At 61.3% G+C, this 20,497-nt stretch overlaps 1 protein-coding gene across 1 annotated transcript in view; it reads right to left on the bottom strand.

The window, feature by feature from the left end:
- Positions 1–20,497, bottom strand: part of SPEG (striated muscle enriched protein kinase) — a 151,250-nt gene that overhangs the window by 116,692 nt on the left and 14,061 nt on the right.

Raw genomic sequence — 20,497 nt, 5'->3', positions numbered from 1 at the left:
AGCTGGGTGGGGGAGGGGAAGGACGGGGAAGGAGCAGAGGGGACAGGTGGGTTGGAGCTGGGTGGGGGAGGGAAAGGACGGGGGAGGGGCAGAGGGGACAGGTGGGTTGGAGCTGGGTGGGGGAGGGGAAGGACGGGGGAGGGTCAGAGGGGACAGGTGGGTTGGAGCTGGGTGGGGGAGGGGAAGGACGGGGAGGGAGCAGAGGGGACAGGTGGGTTGGAGCTGGGTGGGGGAGGGGAAGGACGGGGGGGCAGAGGGGACAGGTGGGTTGGAGCTGGGTGGGGGAGGGGAAGGACGGGGGAGGGGCAGAGGGGACAGGTGGTTTGGAGCTGGGTGGGGGAGGGGAAGGACGGGGGAGGGGCAGAGGGGACAGGTGGGTTGGAGCTGGGTGGGGGAGGGGAAGGACGGGGGAGGGGCAGAGGGGACAGGTGGGTTGGAGCTGGGTGGGGGAGGGAAAGGACGGGGGAGGGGCAGAGGGGACAGGTGGGTTGGAGCTGGGTGGGGGAGGGGAAGGACGGGGGAGGGTCAGAGGGGACAGGTGGGTTGGAGCTGGGTGGGGGAGGGGAAGGACGGGGGAGGGGCAGAGGGGACAGGTGGGTTGGAGCTGGGTGGGGGAGGGGAAGGACGGGGAGGGAGCAGAGGGGACAGGTGGGTTGGAGCTGGGTGGGGGAGGGGAAGGACGGGGGGGCAGAGGGGACAGGTGGGTTGGAGCTGGGTGGGGGAGGGGAAGGACGGGGGAGGGGCAGAGGGGACAGGTGGTTTGGAGCTGGGTGGGGGAGGGGAAGGACGGGGGAGGGGCAGAGGGGACAGGTGGGTTGGAGCTGGGTGGGGGAGGGGAAGGACGGGGGAGGGGCAGAGGGGACAGGTGGTTTGGAGCTGGGTGGGGGAGGGGAAGGACAGGGAAGGAGCAGAGGGGACAGGTGGGTTGGAGCTGGGTGGGGGAGGGGAAGGACGGGGGAGGGTCAGAGGGGACAGGTGGGTTGGAGCTGGGTGGGGGAGGGGAAGGACGGGGAAGGAGCAGAGGGGACAGGTGGGTTGGAGCTGGGTGGGGGAGGGGAAGGACGGGGGAGGGGCAGAGGGGACAGGTGGGTTGGAGCTGGGTGGGGGAGGGGAAGGACGGGGGAGGGGCAGAGGGGACAGGTGGGTTGGAGCTGGGTGGGGGAGGGAGGGAGGGGATGGAGTGGGGGGAGGCAGCGAGTGGAGAAGGGTGCGCAGGCCCCAGGGAGCCCAGGGCAGGAGCTCCCAGGGCAGGGCAGGGCTGGGCAGGATGGGGCTGGGTGTCTGAAAGCTCAGGGCGGGTGGGGTGAGACTCTTTCCCCTCCCCTTGCTCATTGCATCTGTCTTGGGAACAGGGCTGGGGGGGTCTCTGCCCCTCCAGCTGCTGCTGGTTCTGCTCCAGCAGTCTGTCCCTGCCCCTGGGTCCATCCAGCCTAGGCACCAGGCACCTGCCCTGGCCTGGGTCCCCGCAGCAGCCCCAGGAATCCCAGGGACGTGGGTAACATGGGCATGGCCGCACCCCTGCAGCCCCCAGCCAGGCCAGCTGCTCTCGACTCATGGCCTCACAGCCCCACAGAGACAGGGGCCTGGCTCCCCCACCCCACTGACACACTCCCCCTAATCCTGCCCCACCCTGCGCCATGCACACAGCCTGTGCCTCTGGAGCTCTCCAGAGACACCAGCCCAGCCCCTCCCCGAGACACCCCTTCCCCTTCCGCCATGGGGTCACCACAGCTCCACACCCCACTCACCACGGCCACCAGCCCAGCCCACCACAGCAGCCACAGCCGGACACAGAACCTCTGGTGCCGGTCTGGGCCTGAGCCCCCACAACCAGACACGGAACCCCTGATGCTGGCCTGGGCCCCCACAGCTGGACACAGAACCCCTGGTGCCGGCCTGGGCCTGAGCCCCCACAACCAGACACAGAACCCCTGGTGCCGGCCTGGGAACCCACAGCCAGACACAGAACCCCTGGTGCCAGCCTGGGCATCCACAGCCGGACACAGAACCCCAGCAGTGCCCGGCCTGGGCATCCACAGCCGGACACAGAACCCCAGCAGTGCCCGGCCTGGGCCCCCACAGCCGGACACAGAACCCCTGGTGCCGGCCTGGGCCCCCACAACCAGACACAGAACCCTGGGTGCCGGCCTGGGCCCCCACAACCGGACACAGAACCCCTGGTGCCGGCCTGGGAACCCACAGCCAGACACAGAACCCCTGGTGCCAGCCTGGGCATCCACAGCCGGACACAGAACCCCAGCAGTGCCCGGCCTGGGCCCCCACAACCAGACACAGAACCCCGGGTGCCGGCCTGGGCCCCCACAACCAGACACAGAATCCCTGGTGCCGGCCTGGGCATCCACAGCCAGACACAGAACCCCAGCAGTGCCCGGCCTGGGCCCCCACAGCCGGACACAGAACCCCAGCAGTGCCCGGCCTGGGCCCCCACAGCCGGACACAGAACCCCTGGTGGCGGCCTGGGCACCCACAGCCAGACACAGAACCCCGGGTGCCGGCCTGGGCCCCCACAACCGGACACAGAACCCCTGGTGCCGGCCTGGGCCCCCACAGCCAGACACAGAACCCCAGCAGTGCCCGGCCTGGGCCCCCACAGCCGGACACAGAACCCCTGGTGCCGGCCTGGGCCCCCACAACCAGACACAGAACCCCAGCAGTGCCCGGCCTGGGCCCCCACAGCCGGACACAGAACCCCAGCGGTGCCCGGCGTACGGCGCTGCTCTCAGGGAAGCCAAGCCAAACGCCCCAAGGCAGTGCGGGACAGCCAGCTGCAGCAGCACTGCTGGGAGGGCCTGGGAGGTGGGGGGGGTCACAGCCCGGACAAGGGGCAGCAGTGGGATCCGGTTGCACAGCGCCCCGGCCATGTCAGGGTGGAGGAGGAGGCAGAGCAGGCTAGTGCCGGCAGGGGCTAGCACCGCTCTGTCGGCGTGGGCAGGTCTCAGCTGGAGGGCTGGGGCCAGTGCTGAGGGAGGCGGCGCAGAGACCGGCAAGGCTCCAGAGAGCAGCGACAAAGCTGCCCCATGGGGGGCAATGCAGCACTCGGGGCGAAGGCTGCCAGACTGGGCACCACTCGGTTTGGAGGAGAGACGGGGGACGTGCCAGCAGGCGGCAGGTAGGGGAAAGGCTGCCAGAAAAACGCCAGAGAAAGTTGTTCTCTCTCGTCCCCGGGGCAAGGGGCCAAACTGCAGCGGAGCAGAGTTGGGGTCCATCTCGGGGGAACTGCTGCCCTGTGGGAGCAGCAGGACGTGGAGCAGGTGCCTGGGGCGGCCACAGGAGCTCCTTTGCTGGAGAGCGTCTGTCTGGGGTGGGGCAGACCCAGCACACCCAGCACTGCGGCAGGGTCTGGCTAGGTGACCCCTGCATGTCCTGCTCGCCCCGTGGGTCTGTGGTCCCAACGCAACGCTGGCCTAGGGACTGGCCCCTCTGCGTGCTGGGGCAGGGGCTGCAGAGAGGCTCATGACTCAAATGGCGCATCTGCACTTCCTGGAAGACCAGCTTGCTCACGGTCACCTACCAGGGTTCGATTCCACGCGCCATCGGGGCTCTGCCATCAGTCCAGGTCCTCCTCGCACGAGGAGCCCGGGGCTCAAGGGGAGAGTTTCTCCTGCCAACCTCCTGCTGCCGGCACAGCCAGAAAAATCGGTCTGCGAGCCGTCGACTCCAGCAGTGCAATTCTCACCGTGGCAATTGCGTATCTTAGATCAACGCTTCCACGTAGTGCAGGCCTGGCCTTAGACCAACCCCGGCTGGGCCTGCGCCCCCCCAGCAGCACTACGAGCGCCCCCCGGTGGCGGTGCCGGCTGGGCCTGCGCCCCCCCACCCCAGCAGCACTACGAGCGCCCCCCGGTGGCGGTGCCGGCTGGGCCTGCGCCCCCCCACCCCAGCAGCACTACGAGCGCCCCCCAGTGGCGGTGCCGGCTGGGCCTGCGCCCCCCCACCCCAGCAGCACTACGAGCGCCCCCCGGTGGCGGTGGCGGCTGGGCCTGCGCCCCCCCAGCAGCACTACGAGCACCCCCCGGTGGCGGTGCCAGCTGGGCCTGCGCCCCCCCCCAGCAGCACTACGAGCACCCCCCGGTGGCGGTGCCGGCTGGGCCTGCGCCCCCCCAGCAGCACTACGAACGCCCCCCGGTGGCGGCTGGGCCTGCGCCCCCCCAGCAGCACTACGAGCGCCCCCCCAGCAGCACTACGAACGCCCCCCGGTGGCGGCTGGGCCTGCGCCCCCCAGCAGCACTACGAGCACCCCTCAGTGGCGGAGCCGGCTGGGCCTGCTACCCCCCAGCAGCACTGTGAGCGCCCCCCGGTGGCGATGCCGGCTGGGCATGTGTCCCCCCAGCAGCACTATGAGCACCTGGTGGCGGTGCCAGCTGGGCCTGCGCCCCCCCCCAGCAGCACTACGAGTGCCCCCCCAGTGGCGGTGCGGGCTGGGCCTGCGCCCCCCAGCAGCACCGTGAGCACCCCGGGGGCTATTGCACATGCAGCTGGCAGGCCCCTCCTGCGGGTTCCTCTCTCCTCTCCAGCGGCGGGTGACTCTGGCTGTGCCGTGGCAGCGGCTCTCTCGTCTGTGCCGGAGCTTGGCACGGAGCTGACCTGCAGCACCAGCTGGGCCCACTGGCTCTGGCATCTGTGTTGGCACCGAGGTTTCTGTCCCACACGAGGCTCGGCCTGTGTGATGGGGTTCAGGGGTCCCCCTGCACTGCACCCCGTCCGCTGGCAGGAGAGACTCTCACTCAGCAGGTACCACACAAGTTTTATTAGGCAACAGATGTCCAGTTTCTCACAGGAGCGACAGCACAGCAGCCAGAGACAGTCCTTCCAACCCGTCCTGGGGAGAAGACCCCGAGGGGTGCCCCTCTGGGGTGTAGCTTCCCCCTCCTCAGCTGGCTGCCTTCCAGCTCTCCCTTTTCCTAGGCTCTAACTGCTGCCCCCGATTCAAACCCCTCTCAGCTCCTCCCTGCTCTTTGTTCAGGCAGAGGTGTTACCTGCCAGTTGTAGCCCCAGGGTCATCCTTAGCCACTGGGAGCTGCTGCTTGCCTCAGACATCCAGCCTGACTCACACATGCACTCCCCCCACTCCATTACAGCCTATCAAGGGCAGCTGTGCACTGCCTGTGGGGTCCCTGCTGCAGCTGGGCACTCGGCCCTGCTAGGGCCTCATTGCACACCCGTTCTCTGCCCTTCGCACTGACCCACTGGCACAGCCGGGGACCGGCGCAGGGGCTCCACCAGACGTGTGGCAGACATGCCCCGAGCCTGGGAACCAGCTGGGCTTTGAGGTCATGCTGGGGGCTGCACAGACTGACACGACTGTCTCCTCCCCACCTAGGCCCACAGCCCAGTGTGGGGCGGTGACAGCTGCCCGGGGAGCTGCAGAGCTGTGTGCCACTAGCACAGAGAACGGCCAGCCTAAACCTCACGCCTCTGGGATGCAGGGGGTCCCGAGCCGGAGAGCTGGGCACGGCGGGAGCCCTCTGCCGGCTGGGCAGGAGTGGGAAGGGACGGGGAGCCCCATCATTTCTCCTACCAGCTAGAGCACGGACTGCTCGGGGCCACGGGCAGAGGAAAAGGTGCCCAGCCTGCAGCCCGGTGCTATAGTCACCCCCACCGCGGTCTCTGTCGCGCCCTGTGTGTAACACGAGAGCCCACTGCCCTGCTAGAATCTGAGGGGCTGGCACATTCCACAGCAAAAATAACCCCCAGCACTGCCGCAGGGAGCGGGGCCGTGGCGGCCCTGACTGACTGGACAGCTGCAGGGAGCCTGGATCACACGGCCAGCCAGGCCGTTCGTCCCCAGGCTCCGGATCGCGGCACGCGAAGCACCCCATGCAGCGGGCACTGCCCCACGGGCCCGGAGCTGCTCCTGCCAGGGCTGGCCACAGCTCCGGAGACTCCTCAGGGAGGCCCCTCGACCCAGGAGGAGCCGCCGTGTGGCCGCACTTGCTAAGGTGGAGCCTTGAGAGCCTGGCCAAGCAACCCCTGTGCAGCGTCTAACCCCCCAGTGAGCCCTGGGGGCGGCCCACGGAGCGGCCGACCAGCACAGGAGGCCAGTGGGGCTAAGGCTTGGGCAGGGGAGGCCAGCCCCTCTCTGCAGTGCCCTGTGGAGCCCAGGCAGATGTACGAAGGGGAGCAGGGCCAGGCAGGGGGCCCGGCAGGGAGTCACTGGCAGGGAACTGGGCGCACCCTGCCCTGTCCTGGAGCCCACGGGCAGGAACTGCTGCTGCTGCGGCCATTGCAGGGCATGTGGGGAAAAGGAGACTGAGACCAAGTCACTGTGCTGCAGGGGCAGCACCTCCGCAGGGGGGAAGAAGTGAGTCTGGCTGCAGTGCACGACTTGCGGAACTCACTGCTGCAAAGCAGCCCAGCACCTGCGAGGCAGAGCAGCCCAGCGCCTGCCCTGTGAGTGCCCACGGGTGGGGCAGAAGCCCTGGAGTGCCATCCTGGGAAGTCTGGGGCTGCCCGGCAGGGCCAGCAACCAGCTGGAACCAGCAAGCTTTCCTGGGGCCGCTCTAAGGAGGAAGCGGCCATGAGGCTGGGCCAGGCTCTGGGGAGGACGACAGCTCAGCCTGGCAGCCTCGCGGAGCTTTGCTGGGGCATGGAGGAGTTTCCCTGGGCAGGGGACAAGCTGGTCCAGGGCATCTGGCAGTGCAGAGGCCCTGAGAGGTCTCTGGAGAGCAGACCAGGTCAGAGGCCGGTCTCCCTGCAGCCCTGTACCACAATAGCCAGGGCCCCCAAGGACCAAAAGTTCTTGATACAGTCTCACATAACGTTGTTGCCCATAAGTTAAGGGAGTATGGACTGGACACATGGACTGTAAGGTGGACAGGAAGCTGGCTTGCCGGTCAGGCCCAGCGGGTGGTGATCAATGGCTCAAGGTCTGGTTGGTGGTCGGTTCCAAGTGGGGTTCCCCCAGGATTGGTTCTAGGGCCTGTACTGTTCAACATCATTACTAATGACCTGGATGAGGGGATGGATGGCACCCTCAGCAAATCTGCAGATGACACTAAGCTGGGGGACAGGTAGGTATGTTGGAGGGTAGGGATGGGGTCCAGAGTGACCTAGATAAATTGGAGGACTGGGCCAAAAGAAATCTGCTGAGGTTCAGCGAGGCCGACTGGCTAAGTAGCAGTGCAGCAGAAAAAGACCTGGAGATTACAGAGGATGGGAGGCTGGACTGGAGTCAGCAGTGTGCCCTGGTAGCCAAGAAGGCTAATGGCATATTGGGTGCATTAGGTGGAGCATTTCTGGCAGATCTAGAGGAGTTGTTATTCCCCTCTGCTCAGCACTGGTGAGGTCTCCTCTGGAGTATTGCATCCAGTTCTGGGGCCCCAACATAGAAAGGATGCGGATGCATTGGAGCGGGTCCAGCAGAGGGCAATCAAAATGCATAGGGGGGCTGGAGCACATGACCTATGAGGAGAGGCTGAGATTTGGGCTTATTTAGTCTGCAGAAGAGAAGGCTGAGGGGCGAGTTGATAGCAGCCTTCAATGTCCTGAAGAGGAGCCCTAAAGAGGAAGGAGAGAGGCTGTTCTCAGTGGTGTCAGATGGCAGAACAAGGAGCAATGGCCTGGAGTTGAAGAGGGAGCGGTGTAGGTTGGATATTAGGAAAAACTACTTCCCCAGGCGGGTGGGGAAGCACTGGAATGCGTTGCCTAGAGAGGTGGTGGAATCTCCACCCCTGAAGGTTTTTAAGTCCCGGTGTGACAAGGTCCTGGCTGGGATGACTTAGTTGGGGTTGATCCTGCGTTGGGCAGGGGGCTCCTGAGGTCTCTTCCAGCCCTAGGAGTCTAGGCTTCTACGACCGTAGGGGATGGGGCATCTGCCTTTTCCAGGATCCAAACACAACCAGCTGTCTCCACAGTAACACCTGTGGCTCAACGTTAGCCAGGAGCATCACAGGACAGGCCGTCAGCGCCCGTGCTCCAGAGCCCAGCTGCCCTGGCCCCTCCGGGACGGAGCTGTGCCGGAGGGTTACGCCGGCACTGGAGTGTGATGGTGCAGTCTAATGCAAATGCAGATCGTTGTTGCAACCATGGGTCTCTGTTCACACCAAACCTGGTGGGCGGTGGGGCCAGGTGAGGTGTCTGTGGAAATCGGAGGAGTTGCTGATTCTGTTTGTGCTGCTCAGGTGCACGTGCCACTTTTGTAGCCAAGGTTGCAAGTACCGGCTCTGTACTTGTGCTGCTAACGTTTGCATCTGGGAGACCTCGGCAGGAGGCTGGGCCAGTCTGCTGTGGAAGGGTGGCCACTCAGGTGAACCAGCATTTCCCTGACAACGTGCCTTAGCTGGCGCCAATCCACATCCGACGAGGTTTTCTGTGAACACTCAGACCAGCACGTGAGCCCCGGCTGCCATGGACGGGTGACCTGGTCATATGATAAACTCCATCTTGGGAGGGTGTGATGGAGTGGGGGATACCTGTGTGTACGTGAGTGGCTCACAGAGGGTGTGGGGCTCCTGCTGAGGGTAACCCTGACGACCAGGTAACACCTTTGTACTGCAGACAAAAGAGGAGGTGGAGCCTGAGGGGTTTGAATTGGAACTGGGAGTTGGAAGCAGTTAGTCTGGGCTGGGAGAGAGAGACAAAGGAGGGGGCCAGGCCCCAGCTCTGGGGGCCCCGAGGGGCCTCCTCTCCCCAACATGGATTGGACTGGCTGTCTCTGCCTGCTGTACTGACTCCTCTGAACGATGCTGTGTCCTGTCGGCTAATAAACCCGCTGTTTTCCTGCTGAGTGAGAGACTCTCCTGCCTGCAAACAGGGTGCAGAGCATTGGGGACCCCAGAACCCCATCACACTGGTGTCAGAAGTGGGATGTTCTGCACCCTGAGGATGGAGCATCCAGCAGTAAGTGACCGGGGCCCCAGAAGAAGTGGGGCCTGCGAGACCCAGGTGTGCTGACGGGCAGTGAGGTGCAGCTCCCCAAGGCGGAGGGGCCTGCGGCCGAACCCAAGCAACTGCGGTCGTGGTCCTCGAGAGGGGGTGTCACACCCGAGGAGGGGTTACTCCTGGGAATCTGTTGGAGTCGGTCCCAGAAGGTGGAGGGGCCGAGAGCCCAACCCCCAGGAACAAGTGACCCCTGAGGAGGCTGACGCTGAATGAGTTCTTCCCAAGACAGTGTGCTCATGGTCCCTGAGAGCGGGTGTCACACTGAAGAAGGGGTTCCGCTGGGAGTCTGTTGGAGTCGGTCCCAGAGGGCAGAGGGGCCTACAGCCTAACCCCGGGCAGCTTGTGACCCGCAAGAAGCCTGGCACACTGAAGGGATTCTTCCAGGAATCGTGGGGTGCAGAGGGCATCAGCCTGAGAGCCTGCAACCACGCTGAGCAACTCCGCTGTGAAGTGGCAGCACCTGGAAACCGAATCGAGATTAAAGAAGCTGGACAAGGCAGCGTGGATGTGCAGTGGCGGAGCTGAGGGCTGGGGAAAATCCTGCAGAGGTGAGCCCGGATCGGGGCAGGGAACCCTGGACTGCATGGAGCTCTGAACCGAGTGGCCTGCCGCAGCTCAAGGAGGGAAGGAGCGATTCCAACCCATCATCTACTAGTGGCCAAGACAGACCTGCGAAGAGTTTTCCAGGCCTGGGCCAAGGAAGGTGCCTGTGTGTCTGTGCAGGAAAGCAGCTGATCCACTGGGAATGGCAAGTTGTCTGTGAGAGAAGCTGCTTCACCTTCTGTGTGTGTGTGGAGACCAGCCGGGGGGCTGGGACAAAGCAGAGAGTGTCTCCCATTGCCTGTCTGTGTTGAACAGCAGCAGCAGCCTGGGGAGAGAGCAGAGCCTGCGTTTGGAAAAGGTGCCAATGAGGAAACTAGCCCATTGTCTGAGGAGGATTCCTCAGCCTAGGGTGGCTGGAGAAGGATCCACCAGAAAAGAGCATTCCAGGTGTGTCTCTGAATCCAACCATGGGGGCTGGAGCAGAGGGAATGGCTCTGGGATGGGCAGTGGTGTCCCTGCTAAGGACACTGGTCCTTGGTGCAAGAAAAAGTGCTTCTGCTTCTGGGGAAGTGAATCCTTTGCCTGAGCCTGTGGGGGCTCGAGATGGAGCCAAGATCCCAGAGCTGGATCTGAGGGCAGCTGAAGCCCAGATGGGAAGTGGGCCTGCCTCTGTGTCTCTCAGGGGGGATGACGCTTTAACTCGGTCTGATCCAGTTAGTATCATCAGGGAATCCCAGAGACCAGACGATTCTGGTACTTGTTCTTTGCCTGACGCTGAGGTGTTACTGGGAGGGGGTGAGAGGACTCTGTCTTACCAGAGTCATCCTCTCGCCAGGACACAAGAACAGACGGGCAATGGAGTTACGCTGACTGATGAAGATAAAGGAGCTGGTAGCAGAAGGGAGGAAAGGGATCCTGACCTTCTGTCCGGTGGTACTGGCTGTCTGCCTGGAGGGGGATTACGTGGGAATCTGCCTAATGGGCCAGAAGTGATCCTGGGTGTAGGTGGAACCCAGGAGCTGGTTGTGGCTCAAGGGAGCAGTGCCCCCGTGGAGGCAGACAGGGGTGAGTTATTGTTTGGGGAAGCTCTTGAGGAAGAGAATTTCCCTGAAACTTTTCCTGACCCATCTGTGGGGACTGCAGAAAATGGGAGTAAGGTGAAGGAAAGTGAACAGGAAAGGTGCTTGTCTGTAAGAGCCAGAGCAGCCCTTTGCCTGGGGAGAAGTTTGTTTCAGCTCCTGATGGCCAGGACCTGCCTGAGTATGAAACCACTGGCTGTGCTCTGGAAGGGTCCAAAGCAGGCAGTGTAAAAGTTTCTCAGGAATTGGAAGTTGGTGCAAGTAAAGTAAAAACTATCAGGGAATGTGAGCAGCCCTGTGAGAACCAAGTAAAACAGCTGCAGTCAGTCTCTGTAGGATGCAGGAGAGGTTCAGCAATTCCCCATCTCCAGATGGTGGAAACACTTATATTCTCATACTGGATTCCATTTCTGGTTCCATGGGGGAGGCAGTAGTTGGAGGTGAAAGGACAAAGGAGCTTTGGGCCTGGTGGGCCAGTAAGGGATAAACAGGGATTCCTTCATGTGGATTCTGCGTCTGGGACTCACAAAACAACTCTCAGAAAGCAGTTTGGTTTGCAAAGTTCCAGGCTGGCTGGGAGGGGGCCGTCTCCCTGAGATCATCAATGGCCCAGCTCTTGTTAGAAGGGAGGGCACAGCCAGAGAGATCAAATTTCCACCCCAGGGGGCAAGGGAGAAGATTAGAACTTGATGTTGCTAAGAAAGGCCTCAGCCATTTATCCCCAAAATACCAGATTCTCAAGGAGGTTACACAAAGGTTGTGGTCTACCAAAGAGCAACGTAAATGTACAGTTGCAATGGGTTCGTTCTGTTACTCACGCTGACTGCTGTAACCAAGGGGTGCTGCTACCAAAAGCTGTAGAATTGTACCATGCACTGAATGTTTGAAAAGAGCCATGTGACATGATGACATTGATGTAGAAGCATGAGTTGTATGTTGAAGGAGTCTGTAACTCTGAAATGTCACCATTGTTCCCTGTAACTAGTCTTGCAACCTCTGACATGAGAAGGAACATTCCAAACCTATTGTGTGGCATGGAAGGGGAAACTGAGGCACACAGCCATTGTGGTGGTCTGGCTAAATGCCAAGGGTGGAAGCATTTGTACCTTCCTTTTCTGGACTGTAACTGAATTCCAAACATTGGCTGGAGCAGCTGTATGGACTGGTGGGCAGATAGGGCAGGGCCCAGCCCAGAAAAGAACTATTTGATCTGTTGGTGCTGCAGCATCTGTATGGGCTCTGCCCGCCCGACTTGAGAACATGGCTGACGGACCGGGGCCGAAGCAGGGAGACCGACCAACCCAAGGGAACTAAAGGGACTTGCCCGGCTGCATCACATGAAAAGGGCCAAGACCAAGCTCCTGACTTGGAGCCTCCCCCAGCAGGACTATGACGTGGAGGTGGTGCACATCAAGGGGAGAACAGAGGGTACAGCCAATGCCCTGTCACAAGGGGAGAGCCCCGAACTTCCCCAGGTCACCAGTTGAGTGACCCCGCTCAGTTCGGTCTGGAAGGGGGGAGAGATGTGATGGAGTGGGGGATACCTGTGTGTACGTGAGTGGCTCACAGAGGGTGTGGGGCTCCTGCTGAGGGTAACCCTGACGACCAGGTAACACCTTTGTACTGCAGACAAAAGAGGAGGTGGAGCCTGAGGGGTTTGAATTGGAACTGGGAGTTGGAAGCAGTTAGTCTGGGTTGGGAGAGAGAGACAAAGGAGGGGGCCAGGCCCCAGCTCTGTGGGCCCCGAGGGGCCTCCTCTCCCCAACATGGATGGGACTGGCTGTCTCTGCCTGCTGTACTGACTCCTCTGTACGATGCTGTGTCCTGTCGGCTAATAAACCCGCTGTTCTCCTGCTGAGTGAGAGACTCTCCTGCCTGCAAACAGGGTGCAGAGCATTGGGGACCCCAGAACCCCATCACAGAGGGACTTTCACACAGCGAAAACAATGGGATTCCCTCTGCGTGGGCCAGGGTAGAAAAAGGGCCCTGGAGGTTTCTCCTCTGGTCTCCTCCTAAGGTCTCTTCCAGCCCCAGGACTCTGTGATTCAATCCGCTCATCACCTGTGCTATGAATTGAGGCTTGATAGGGCTGATGACCCATCCCAAGAGTGGTTGTATTCCAGAGACCTGTGTTAAACCAGCAGATTATTCCACCTCTGCAACAATCCTGCAGCGAGAGCCGTGCAGCGGGGCTGTAACTGATCCCTTTCACAACCTTAACCCCTGGTTGCTTCGTCTTTCTTTGGAACCCCTTAGCTGTTAGCTGCGAAGGCCTGGCCTAGCTGCTCCCTGCGGTCAGACCCGAGGCGCACACTGAGCCGGGGATGCGGCCGGCCCTTGGGGGCAGGCAGAACCTGGGTGGATTCGGTGAGGTGGGTTCCGCAACCTCTCCCCTGTGTGCGGAGGGGACGGGCTGGGGCCCAGGAGAAGCTGGAGCGTGGGAGGGAGTTGCTGGTGTGAGGTCTGGCTGGGCAGTGTGGTGACAGCCGGGCTCGGCGTGAGGGGCTGGTGCCTGGTAGTGGAGGACCTGCAGTACGGAGCTGGGCTGTACGTAGCCCGGTCTTTAAGCCAGGGTGCCGGACCTCTCTTGGGTCGGGGCTGCTGGTCCACAGACAGTTCACCTGGGGGCCACACACAAGTACAAAGCCAAAACCAAATCAAACCGAACAAAAACGCTCCCTGAGCTGGCTCCCAGCTGACACTGCCCCTCCCTTCCAGCCCCAGCCCCAGCCCCAGCCCCAGCCCCAGCCCCACAGGATGGCGGGGGGGGGTGGGGGGGCAGGGAGGTGCCGAGGCTAAGAGCTTACACCCAGGGCTCAATAACTCTCCTTAGGGCCAGGGCCTAGTAGATTTTGTGGGATCCTCCTGGGCTCTGGAGTGAGGTCAAAAATGAGGGGTGCAGTGGCTGGCGTGGGAGGGCAGGGTTGATGGGAATTGGGGTGCAGCAGCAGGCTGGGGGAGGGCAGGGTTGATGGGACGTGGGGTGCAGGAGCAGGCTGGGGGAGGGCAGGGTTGATGGGACGTGGGGTGCAGGAGCAGGTTGGGGAGAGGGCAGGGTTGATGGGAAGTGGGGTGCAGGAGCAGGCTGGGGGAGGGCAGGGTTGATGGGAATTGGGGTGCAGGAGCAGGCTGGGGGGAGGGCAGGGTTGATGGGAAGTGGGGTGCAGGAGCAGTCGGGAAGGGCAGGGTTGATGGGAAGTGGGGTGCAGGAGCAGGCTGTGGGAGGGCAGAGTTGATGGGAAGTGGGGTTCAGGAGCAGGCTGGGGGGAGGGCAGGGCTGATGGGAAGTGGGGTGTAGGAGCAAGCTGGGGGAGGGCAGGGTTGATGGGAAGTGGGGTGTAGGAGCAGGCGGGGGAGGGCAGGGTTGATGAGAAGTTGGGTGCAGGAGCAGGCTGGGGGGAGGGCAGGGTTGATGGGAATTGGGGTGCAGGAGCAGGCGGGGGAGGGCAGGGTTGATGGGAATTGGGGTGCAGGAGCAGGCTGGGGGGAGGGCAGGGTTGATGGGAATTGGGGTGCAGGAGCAGGCAGGGGAGGGCAGGGTTGATGGGAATTGGGGTGCAGGAGCAGGCTGCGGGGAGGGCAGGGTTGATGGGAAGTGGGGTGCAGGAGCAGGCGGGGGAAGGGCAGGGTTGATGGGAATTGGGGTGCAGGAGCAGGCTGCGGGGAGGGCAGGGTTGATGGGAAGTGGGGTGCAGGAGCAGGCTGGGGGGAGGGCAGGGTTGATGGGACGTGGGGTGCAGGAGCAGGCGGGGGAAGGGCAGGGTTGATGGGAATTGGGGTGCAGGAGCAGGCTGCGGGGAGGGCAGGGTTGATGGGAAGTGGGGTGCAGGAGCAGGCGGGGGAAGGGCAGGGTTGATGGGAATTGGGGTGCAGGAGCAGGCTGCGGGGAGGGCAGGGTTGATGGGAATTGGGCCGCAGGAGCAGGCTGGGGGAAGGGCAGGGTTGATGGGAATTGGGGTGCAGGAGCAGGCTGCGGGGAGGGCAGGGTTGATGGGAATTGGGGTGCAGGAGCAGGCGGGGGAGGGCACGGTTGATGGGAAGTGGGGTGCAGGAGCAGGCTGGGGGAAGGGCAGGGTTGATGGGAATTGGGGTGCAGGAGCAGGCTGGGGGGAGGGCAGGGTTGATGGGAATTGGGGTGCAGGAGCAGGCAGGGGAGGGCAGGGTTGATGGGAATTGGGCCGCAGGAGCAGGCTGCGGGGAGGGCAGGGTTGATGGGACGTGGGGTGCAGGAGCAGGCTGCGGGGAGGGCAGGGTTGATGGGAATTGGGGTGCAGGAGCAGGCGGGGGGAGGGCAGGGTTGATGGGAATTGGGGTGCAGGAGCAGGCTGGGGGGAGGGCAGGGTTGATGGGAATTGGGGTGCAGGAGCAGGCGGGGGGAGGGCAGGGTTGATGGGAATTGGGGTGCAGGAGCAGGCTGCGGGGAGGGCAGGGTTGATGGGAATTGGGGTGCAGGAGCAGGCGGGGGGAGGGCAGGGTTGATGGGAATTGGGCCGCAGGAGCAGGCTGGGGGGGAATTGGAGGGCGGAGCAGAGGGGGTGGGGAGTCCGGCCAGGCCAGCGGGGGCAGGAACGAGTGGGGAGCTGTTTACCGGGCTGTGTTCTCGGGGGGAGGGTCGCAGGTGCTCCACGCAGCTCTGCCGGCTGCAGGGAAGTGGTCTCTGCAAGGATCGCCATGTTACTCCCATTGGCCACGGTTCCTGGCCAATGGAAGCGCTGGGGGCGGTGCTGGGGGGCGGTGCTCCCCCTGCAGCGCTGCTTCCTCCATCTGCCAGCCAGAGCCTCTGGGCCAAGCTGGGCCCCAGCCTCCGCTGCTGGGGCCCACAAGGCTCAGGGCTCCCCTGCCCCCCGCAGCGGTGAGCTGGTGCTGGTGCTTCTGCCCCCCCATGAGTGGAAAGCCAGCACCAGCTCGCTGCAGCCTCCCCCTGCCCTGAGCAACTCCCCCCCACGGACCCTCTCCCAGTGCCCAGAAACCCTCCTGCCGCCTGCCCGTGCCTGGAGCCATGGACCCACGTCCGTGGAGCTCTGGGTCAGTCTGCGTTGTGGGACAGAGAGCGCAGGTCCGTCTCTGGGCTAACCACATCTCACTGGAGTCCTTTGCTAGATCACTGCCTCTTTTTCCCTGCACACGGCAGGTTTGTACCCTGCAGAATCGGCCTTGAAAGGTAAAGGAAATGCCTTCGTACCTTCCCCCTCCCCACCCCCTCCACCCCCCCCCCTTTTTTTTGGTTTGCTTAATTGGGTGCCCTGTGGCGGGAGTGAGGTGGGAATGGATAAGGTGCATGTGATGGGGTTTAGGGGTTCCCCTGCACTGCACCCTGTCCGCTGGCAGGAGTGACACTCACTGGGCAGGTACAACAGGAGGTTTATTAGGCAACAGATGCCCAGTTTCTCACAGAAGCGACAGTACAGCAGCCAGAGACAGTCCTTCCAGCCCGTCCTGGGGAGAAGACCCCGAGGGGTGCCCCTCTGGGGTGTAGCTTTCCCCCTCCTCAGGCTGGCTGCCCTCCCTCTCTCTTCCCCCAGCCTCTAACTGCCGCCCTCGATTCAAAAACCCAGCTCGGCTCCTCCCTCCTCTTTGTTCAGGGCAGAGGTGTTACCTGCCAGTTGTAGCCCCAGGGTCATCCTTAGCCACTGGGAGCTGCTCTGCTTGTCTCTCACATCCAGCCTGAGTCTCGCATTTGCACTCCCCCCACTCCATCACAGTGCACAAGACCAGCACCTCCAGGGATTTGCTGGATTGGAGAAAGAATAAAAGACAGATCCAAGACCCAGGAGAAGGACAATGGGACCTGTGAAGTGGGCCCGTTGAACGAAGGACATATGGACACCTTGGGCGTCTCCAGCAAATGCCTTCGTTGGAAGTGCTCCCCTCTTTGAAGAACACACTTCAGACTCTCTCAGACAAAGAGTTAATGGGCACAAACCAGACATCACAACACTCCGGAGCCACAAGCCAGCTGCTCTACGTTTCAATGGAGTGGGCCGTTCTGTTAATGACTTAGGAGTCTGCGTGTTGTTGAAGAAGAATTTCCAGTCTGCTTTAGAAAGAGAAGCTGCTGAACTCTCTTTCATATTCAAATTCGACACAGTAACACGTGGTTTGAAGCAGGATGCAAATTTTCTGGGACATTATCAGGGCTCGTTTGCATACTTGGCTTAATCTAATTCTTGACCTCCCCGCCCCCCACCCCTCTGCTCTCTGACTTGCTCACCTTGATCATTTTTTTTTCTGATTTGTCAACTTTGATTCCTGTTTTTGGTTCTCTGTGCCTTAAATATGGAGTCTGTTCTGGTCTGGCTCTGGGCGGAAGAAGTGGGGCTGTCCCATGACAGCTCATCACCTAATACATTATTTGCTTAGTCTGTAAAGTGCTCCTGGACGGCTTTTGTGTCTTCAAAGGTGAATGAGACACCACCCAGAAGTTACCAGGGATGTCTAATTGCATAGGCAAATGACGGCTCTCCCAGATTATTCATATGCCTGAGATGGCCAACTGGTGTCGACCTGCATGGGAGAGCGGACACTGTCAGTGGAAGCATCTTGCAGAGGGACCCCGGGTCTCATCTTGTCAGCACTGGAGCATGGATCAGGACCGGCAGAAGCCCAGCTCTGCCCTCCCCCCTCTAACTCAGCTGTCCAGTGCAACTGGGGGGAGCAACTATTGGTAACAGCCACAAGACAGGAGCGTGTGTGTGAGTTTCATATGGCACATGCAGACGAGGCATGTGGATTGCTATGTGAGTGTCCAGTAAAAGCAGTGTGTTGCTCCTGTGCAGTAGTTTTAAGTACACAAGTTAACGAGCAGGTGCAATGTCCGAGCAACGACATGAGGGTTTTGGAAAAAGAGCCCTGGAAGAGTTGTGTTTGGAAACAGGAATTCCCTGGAGCAGGAAAGCCACAGGGTGCACAGCTGAGACCCTTGCTGGAGAGCTGTGACCAGTGGGCAGCCATGCACCCCCCTGCCTCCCCCCACCCCAAGGGGCCGGGCAGTTGGAATGCAGGAGGCAGCGAAGACACCACAACTCGAGCAGGACTGGGAACTTGCAGAGACGCCTCTGCTGAAGGAGCTGAACACGGCTGATCTAGAAAGAGAAACTAAAGCCCCTACAGGCAGCCCAGGCTAGTGAGCGGGAGGCCTGAGCAGCCCTCCGCCACCTCCGTGGGTTGCAAGATTGTCGGGACCCAGGCGCGGGTTGCTCTGCTCGCTGCGTGGGGGCTGCTGCTCGAAGCCGAGCAGCGCTGTGCCTGCACGTGGCTCTCACAAGGGCAGTGCAAACAGCACAGGTAGGAAGCCCAGGAGGCCGCCCACCGCTGAGCCAGAGTGCTGAACTGTGGGGAGGGCCAGGCCAGCTGCGGTGGGCGGTGGGGAGAGAGCTGGGCTGGGGCGGGTGGGGGCCGGGCTGGCCGCAGGGAGGGATGCCAGATTCGAACTCCATGTGGAGAAAGCAGGGGAAGGACTGCAGGGCCTGTAGCTCCCGGGTGTCTGTCTCCTAGCACTGCTGGAAGATGGGCTGATTTTAACAGGGTCAATGTGTTACTCAGGGTAATGGCCCAGCCCCAAGGCGAGTGCGGATGCAGCTCCTGGGTGTCACCTGCCACATCAGGGAGGTTAACGAAGAGCAGCTGTGACCGCAGGCCCTTGGCGGCGGGTAACCGAACGGACCAGCGCTGCTGTTGCTGTGGGCCCAGGTGAAGGCTGGTGCTAGGCCCAGGAGCAGGACTGGAGAGTTCACAGAGCATGAGGGGGTCAAATCACAGGCTGTCAGGTCTCTCAAGGAGGAGGGTTACGTACCAAGTAAGAGGAGACTCTTCCAGCCCTCTGGGAGTTAGCTGGGCGTGTGCCTGGGGCCAGGATGGGACAGGGTCTGGGCATGAGGTCGCAGCTGCTGTAAAAGAGTTACTGCCTAAGGAGATTCTGGCTGGAGATGACACCAGAGCTTTGTTCAGCCAAGTCAGTGCCACGAACGAAGCCCAGGGAGGGGATGGCCCTGAGCCCAGGTCTGTTGGGGCAGTGGCAGGCCTCTGGCAGGTTTCTCTGGGTGTCTGTCGGCAGAGCGAGGGTTCTGAGCCCTGGGCTAAGGTCTCAGAAGGGGCCCGGCATTAGCTCCAGCCCAGGGAGAACTCGGGGATCAGGAGAAAGTTTCGCTGGCGCGGAGTGACGCTGGTCAGGTTGGAGCCCGGCCTGAGGAAAGGGGACGTAGGGGAGGAGGATGGATTGTTGGCTACTGACGCTTGTGCAGGTGAACCTGAACAGGAGGAAAAGGAGCGGCGCGAGGGAGCTCCGTGGGATCTGCCATGGCTTGTGGAGCCCAGCGGTGCCTCTGATGGGCGTGGAGGGCGGCTCCGTTTCCCGGTGTGTGTCCGACTCCAGCCGGGGGCGCTGGGACACAGCAGAGAAGGTCTCCGCGTGTCTGTGTGCCTTGAGCAGCAGCAGTCTGGGGGAAGAGTTTCTTTCCGGTCCTTTGTGTGCACAAGGTGCCTCTCAGCCTGTGGTAGCTGATGGGCAGTTGTCCCAGCGCTGGTTCAGAGAGGGACCGGCCCTACGTGTGTGTCTGCCAGGGAGAAAGCTGCTGTAAATTGGTTGTGTCCAGATAACAGCCTAGCAAAATCCCAGAGACTGAACAATTGTGGCTGTTCTGCTGGTGGGAAACGGGCAGACATCTCTGTCCCAGCGGGGTGCCACCCTACCCAGGGCACAGGAGAGCACGAAGGGGATTTGATTGTTGTGCGCACGGACAATGTGGAAACTAGTGACGAGCATTGGGTTGTCATAGTGATAGATCTTGGGTACTGGGTTGTCGTAGTGATAGATCCGATTGTTGTCATAGTAACTGAGTTAGATCACTAGCGGGGTAGCCCAGCCACTGCTGGTTAGTTCTAGCGTGGAGTGCGGGATGGAATAAGCGGGAAAGCAGCTCGCTCTGTGCTTGAGGTGTGGCAAGGCCTTCCCTGGGATGCAGTGCTCAACCTCCCTGCTCTCCTACCCCTACGCTGCCTGTCCCTGCGAGTTCCCGCAGCTGGCTGCTGCAGCGTGCAGGCAGGCGGCTCTTCTCCAAAGTGCGTCTGTCAATTCACCAGTGAAAAGAACCTGTGGCACCTTACAGACTAACAGATACTTTGCACAAAACAAACCAGCCGTCATGTCGCACTTTAAAGACTAACAAAAGGATTTCCGAGCTGATGAGCTTTCGCAGGCCAGACCCACGTCCTCAGAGCGGTGTAATTTCCAGTCCAGACCCAGATAGATGGCACAGAGGTCCAAAAAATTGCAGTAGAAACTGACACATCAAATACGTGAACTGAGGGAGCGGCTGAGGGGGACGTTAATGTCCTGCCTGAGATCATTACAAGCATCAAAGGAAGGGCAGCCGGCCTTGTGATGTGTGAGAGAGTTGTTGTCTTTGTTCGTACCAAGGGCTATGGGCCCTGCTATGGGCACCCGCACGGCCCCACAATATGCTAATATATTTATGGCTGACCTGGAACAACGATTCCTCAGCTCTCGTCCCCTATTACCCCTCCTCTACTTCAGATACATTGATGACATCTTTATGATTTGGACCCATGGTACAGAGACTCTAGAAGAATTCCACAGAGACTTCAACAATCTGCACCCCACCACCAACTTATGCCTCGACTACTCCACGCGAGAGATACATTTCCTGTACACGGCAGTACAAATCAAGGATGGCCTGATCAGTACCACACTGTACCGGAAACCCACTGATCGCTATACGCACCTACACCCTTCTAGCTTCCATCCTGCACACACAACACGATCCATCATTTACAGTCAAGCCCTTAGGTGCAATCACATTTGCTCTGATCCTACTGACAGAGACCAAAAACTACAAGATCTTTACCAAATAGTCATAAACCCGAATTACCCACCAGAAGAAATAAAAAAACAAATCGACAGGGCCAGACGAATACCCAGAGACCAGCGACTCCAAGATAGGCCAAAAAACCAACAA

This window comes from Carettochelys insculpta, chromosome 8, assembly GCF_033958435.1.
Source record: "Carettochelys insculpta isolate YL-2023 chromosome 8, ASM3395843v1, whole genome shotgun sequence".
NCBI lineage: Eukaryota > Metazoa > Chordata > Testudines > Carettochelyidae > Carettochelys > Carettochelys insculpta.
This window is presented reverse-complemented; position numbering and strand designations above follow the sequence as displayed.